We start from the raw sequence: 6000 nt of genomic DNA on the forward strand, positions 1-6000 counted from the left end.
TTTAGGTTACTGATACCCACTATGTCAAATGTATAACTCCCAACTCTAGCAATCAGAGTAAGAAAAGCTTAGCTGCAGATAAACATTATGTCTACCAATATATATTCTCAGTTCTATCCTTGGTAAAAGTGGGAGGATATGAATGAAAAAAAATCTAGCCCTTGCCCTTGAGTTATTTACAATTAAATGGAGAAGACAAATTCAGTAAATCACAATATATGTCATTAGTACTACAGCAGAAATATATCAAAGATGCAATGGGCATACAATAAAGGGAACACCTAGTTTTCTTTGAAAACACGGGGAAGGTTTTACAGGAAGGGATGCTTGAGCTGACTCTGAAGAAGTAAGAGTTTACCAAGTGGGCTTCTGATGTGTGAATTTTTATTTTTTGAAAATATTAGGCTGGGTGAGGTGGCTCACATCTGTAATCCCAGCACTTTAGGAGGCTGAGGTGTGTGGATCACCTGAGCTCAGGAGTTCAAGCCCAGCCTGGGCAACACACAAGACCCCATTTCTACCAAAAATGCAACAAATTAGCCGGGCATGGTGGCTTGTGCCTGTGGTTTCAGCTATTTGGGAGGCTTAAGTGGGAGGATCACTTGAGCCTTGGGAGGCAGGTATTACAGTGAGCCCAGATTGCACCACTGGACTCCAACCTGTGTGACAGAGTAAGATCTTATCTCAAAAAAAAAAAGAAGGAAAATATTAAAAGATGTCTGACTACTAGAATTAACAGCAGAAACACAAGCATGTTAGGCTTTTGAAAAGTATAAAATTACTTAAGACTCCTCCAATAATTCAGCCATCAGCTCACCTTCTTATTCCTCCAATTATTAAAGATATCACTATAAACGCAAACATAGGCTTGTATCTGAACCTAGATTTACAGAACCCAACTATTAAAAACAAACCAAACTGTTAATTCCTGTTTTTCAAACTCAAGGTAATAAATAAACCTATTTGACTTTGAAAATAATCTCTTTTTTTTTGAGACAGAGTTTCGCTCTCGTTACTCAGGCTGGAGTGCAGTGGCGCGATCTTGGCTCACCGCAACCTCCATCTCCTGGGTTCAAGCAATTCTCCTGCCTCAGCCTCCTGAGCAGCTGGGACTACAGGCGTGCGCCACCATGCCCAGCTAATTTTTGTATTTTTAGTAGAGACGGGGTTTCACCATGTTGACCAAGATGGTCTCGATCTCTTGACCTTGTGATCCACCCGTCTCGGCCTCCCAAAGTGCTGGGATTATAGGTGTGAGCCACCGCGTCCGGCCTGAAAATAATCTCTTTACAGAAACTACCACAGACCAGAGGCACAGTAAAAGGTCATAAATACTTATTTATTTATTTTTGGAGATGGAGTTTCACTCTTGTCGCCCAGGCTGGAGTGCAATGTCGCGATCTTGGCTCACTGCAACCTCCTTCTCCCAGGTTCGAGCGATTCTTCTGCCTCAGCCTCTCAAGTAGCTGGGATTACAGGCACGAGCCACCATGCCCAGCTAATTTTTTGTATTTTTAGTAGAGACGGGGTTTCACCATGTTGACCAGGATGGTCTCAAACTCCTAACCTCAGGTGATTCACCTGATTTGGCCTCCCAAAGTGCTAGGATTACAGGCATGAGCCAACGTGCCCAGCCTATTTATTTATTTAGAGACAGGCTCTCCCTTCGTTGCCCAGTCTGGAAGTGCAGTGGCATGATCATGGCTCACTGCAGCCTCGACCTCCTGCCCCAGTCTCTGGAGTAGCTGGGATGACAGGTGGGTGCCACCATGCCTGACTAATTCCTTTTTTTTTTTTTTTTCAACAAGATGGAGTTTCACTCTTGTTGCCCAGGCTGGAGTGCAGTGGCATGATCTCAGCTCACTGCAACCTCCGCCTCCCAGGTTCAAGCGATTCTCCTGCCTCAGCCTCTCCCAAGTAGCTGGGACTACAGACGTGTGTCACCACGTCTGCCTAATTTTGTATTTTTAGTAGAGACGGGGTTTTTCCATGATGGTTAGGCTGGTCTCGAACTCCCAACCTCAGGTGATCCACCCGCCTTGGTCTCCCAAAGTGTTAGGATTACAGGCATGAGCCACCGTGCCCGGCCGCCTGGCTAATTCTTTTAATTAATCTTTTATAGAGATGAGGTTTCACTATGCTGCCCAGGCTGGTCTCAAACTCCTGGGCTCAAGCCTCCTCCCTGGGCCTCCCAAAGTGCTGGGATTAGAGACATGAGCCACTGCGCCTAACCAATCTTTAATGATTTAAACTGAAAGTACTCTTCTCTGATTAACAACAACGATGTAATTTTAAAAATAAATGTTAAAATGTAACATTCAAAAGAAAGAATCTATTCGACATCAAATTGCCAAATAAAGTTGCAACTTTACTATAATTATAATCACTCCTGGACCCCGCCCCCCCCGCTACACACATCAACATCTAACGTGCAGCCACCTACTATACCCAAGGCACAAAGTGAAGGCTCTTGCATAACATTCACACTGTAAAGATATGGTCATTTTCATTCTAGCAAGCATTGCCTCAGACTGGAATTTAATTTCACTTTGGTGTTATATAACATTCACCACATCTAATGTTATTATGAAGAGCACTGGACCCTTAAGAGTCAAAGGATGGGCAGGGCGTGGTGGCTTACATCTGTAACGTCAGCACTTGGGGAGGCGAGTCGGGCAGATCATCTGAGGTCAGTTCAAGAGCAGTCTGGTGAAACCCTGTCTCTACTAAAAATATTTTAAAAATTAGTCAGGCATGGTGGCGAGAACCAGTAATCCTAGGTGGTCAGGAGGCTGAGGCAGGAGAATCGCCTGAACCTCAGAGGCGGAAGTTGTAGTGAGCTGAGATGGTACCACCTGCACTCCAGCCTGGGCGACAGATCAAGACTCCACCTCAAAAAAAGAGGAGTCAAAAAATGGGCTGGGGGCAGTGGCTCACGCCTGTAATCCCAGCACTCTCGGAGGCCAAGGTGGGTGAATCACCTGAGGTCAGGAGTTCAAGACCACCCTGGCAAACACGGTGAAACCCCATCTCTGCTAAAACTACAAAAATTAGCTGGGCGTAGTGGCAGACACCTGTAATCCCAGCTACTTGGGAGGCTGAGACAGGAGAATCGCTTGAACCTGGGAGGTGGAGGTTGCAGTGAGCCGAGATCATGCCGTTGCATTCCAGCCTGGCGGACAAACGAGAGACTGAGTCTCAAATAAAAAAAAGTGACTCATGCTCCCAGCACCTTGGGAGGCCAAGATGGGAGGATTGATTGAGCCCACGAATTCCAGAACAGCCTGGGCAACATGGCAATACCCCATCTCTATAAAAAATACAAAAAATTAGTCAGGCGTGGTGGTGCATGCCTATATAGTCCCAGATACCCCGGAGGCTGAGGTGGGAGAATCACCTAAGCCTGGGAGGTCAAGGCTATATACCACTGCATTCTAGGTTGGGCAACATAGTGAGACCCTGTCTCAAAAAAAAGAGTCAAAAGAAGAGTTTGAGTTATGACTCTACCACTCGTAAGTGGTGTGATCAGGAGCCTGACATTTAAAACTCCCAGTGCCCTCAGCTTCTAGAAGGAAGTCCAGTGGTTAGGTTCACAGACCCTAGAGCCAGAATGCCTAGGTCTGAATTCTAGCTCTACTATTTATTATTTGCTGTGAGAACTATGGCAAACTACATAACTTTTCTATGCCTCAGTTTTTTGCATTTTATAAGATGGGGATAATTATAATTTCACTTCACAGAGTTGTTGTTAAGATTAAATTCAGGCCGGGCTTGGTGGCTCACACCTGTAATCCCAACACTTTGGGAAGCGGAGGCAGGCAGATCATGAGGTCTGGAGATTGAGACCATCCTGGCCAACATGGTGAAACCCCATCTCTACTAAAAATACAAAAATTAGCTGGGTGTGGTGGTGCACATCTGTAGTTCCAGCTACTTGGGAGGCTGCGCTGCAGGCAGATCATGAGGTCTGGAGATTGAGACCATCCTGGCCAACATGGTGAAACCCCATCTCTACTAAAAATACAAAAATTAGCTGGGTGTGGTGGTGCACATCTGTATTTCCAGCTACTTGGGAGGCTGCGCTGGAACCCAGGAGGCAGAGGTTGCAGTGAGCCAAGATTGGGCCACTGTACTCCAGCCAGGCAACAGAGCAAGACTCCGTCTCAAAAAAAAAAAAAGATTAAATTCGTTATTCTATGTAAAGCAGACAAAATAATGTCTATCCTATGAGAAGCACAATATAAACAGTTGCTTTATTAGACAGAGACTAGATCAGAGATTCTGTACTAACTGAATCATGCTGCTTCATAATTCTGGTCTCTGCACTGCTACTGTTCCTTCCTAGTCTGCCTTTCTCTTATGTCTAGTAATCACCTGCTACACTTTGAAGATAGCTCAAGAATCCTCTTGTCTACAAAGCCATTCCTAACCCTCCCCATCCCTCCAGAAGTGACTCCTTTCCCCAAAGTGCTTCCACTCTGACATGTGCAGATTATCTTAGCCTTTACAGGGTTTCATTGCACATATGTGTTTAAATGTCTACTTAAGTGTAACATTGATGTCTCTTAAATGTCTGTACAACAGTCTATTTAAGAGTGACTTTCTTGGACTGTGTGTGGATCATCACTGTATTCCCAGTTAGATGCCAGAAATCAGCATGGAACGAGGACCTGTGAACTTCACAACTGTCTAAGAGTCAAACTCAAACAGTGCACAAGGGCACTAGAACCCAGGTCACTAGGAACTGAGGTTCCGGCTCTCAAGAAGGCCTTGTGTGAAGAAAGGCAACCTAGGAAGCATGAATAGTTATGAACATAACTAATCATGATACCAGGCAGACTGTCAAATGCTCGTGTCACTGCCACGATTATGGGTGATGGGAATCATGGCAACCAGTCTCGCTGCCTCCCAAGCCTTGGAGCGGGTGGTCACGGCATCTCAGACATGCCTGCATCATAGCATTCATGCCTTTTCCAGTTGCAAATAGGTAAGAAAACTGCATCAGAATTGGTCTGTCATTCCACATGCGCTGCCTGAAGGCAGAGATCTCACTGCATTTCTCCTTGTTCACTGCCCTGCATCCAAACAACTAAAGGAAGGCTGAATAAATGAATGAGGGACTTAGGTTGAAAAAGTGCAGGCACAGTGCTAAAGGCGCCTGGTACCGAGTCTAGGGCTCACTCGCTGTGACTCTGAACAGAACCTCCCCTCCCCGAAACTTCGTTTCTTTTTCTTTCTTTTTTTTTTTTGAAACGGAGTCTCACTGTTGCCCAGGCTGGAGTGCAGTGGCGTGAATTCAGCTCACGGCAACCTCCGTCTCCTGGGTTCAAACGATTCTCCTGCCTCAGACTCTCGAGTAGCTGAGATTAGGAACTTAGTTTCTCCATCTGTTGCATCAGGTGGTTGGCTCGGATTCTCCACCAACCTCCCCTCTCGTTCGGACACAGACACACGGTCGGATGGAGCAGAGAGTCAAGTTGGCGACTTCGGGGCTCAGCACCCCTTCCTACCCTTTCTGGTCCAGCTCGGCCCAGTTCGACAAGCCCGCCTCCCTCAGATGAGTGGCCCCACCGCGCTGCTCACCGGGGTCAGCCAGCTCGTGCGCGGCCTGGCAGAGCAGAAGTCACAGCTACACCTCAGTTCCCCACACGCCACTACCGCTCCCAGCGCTCCACACGCCGCCTCTGACTGACAGCCCAAAGGCGCAGGCGCGTGATGGCCGAGACGCTCGATGGAAAGCGCAAAGCAGACCCACTGAGAAGGGACGAGCGCCGAGCGATGGATGACGGAGTGGAAGCGCGCGCCGCTGAGCGGAGGGAAGGCGAGGCCGGAGCCAACGAGGAGCGTTCGACCTGTGTGTCCCTCTGTCCATTAACACATTACTAACGCCTTTTGAGTATTCCCGCGCAGTGCAGGGTGCCAGGAACTCAGACGAGTTATTCTAGGACCTGGCTCCAAAGTACATTCTGTGAAAGAGAGCTCATTCGGAGACGCAATTTT

At 47.1% G+C, this 6000-nt stretch overlaps 1 protein-coding gene across 3 annotated transcripts in view; it reads right to left on the reverse strand.

Annotated features, from left to right (window-relative positions):
• The window catches only part of EIF2B3 (eukaryotic translation initiation factor 2B subunit gamma), a 142461-nt gene extending 136775 nt beyond the window's left edge, over positions 1-5686 (reverse strand). For 2 of the 3 annotated variants that reach the window (XR_010341173.1, XM_012434492.3), the window contains exon 1: positions 5584-5686. The gene's annotated coding sequence lies outside the window, so the exon portion shown is untranslated. The remainder of the gene's footprint in view (positions 1-5583) is intronic. The other variant, XM_012434493.3, reaches the window with a different exon arrangement.
• Positions 5687-6000: the final 314 nt, after the last annotated feature.

The sequence above is a fragment of the Aotus nancymaae genome, unplaced genomic scaffold (genome assembly GCF_030222135.1).
Source record: "Aotus nancymaae isolate 86718 unplaced genomic scaffold, 86718_ANA_hifiasm-v0.15.2.pri h1tg000007l, whole genome shotgun sequence".
Taxonomy (NCBI): domain Eukaryota; kingdom Metazoa; phylum Chordata; class Mammalia; order Primates; family Aotidae; genus Aotus; species Aotus nancymaae.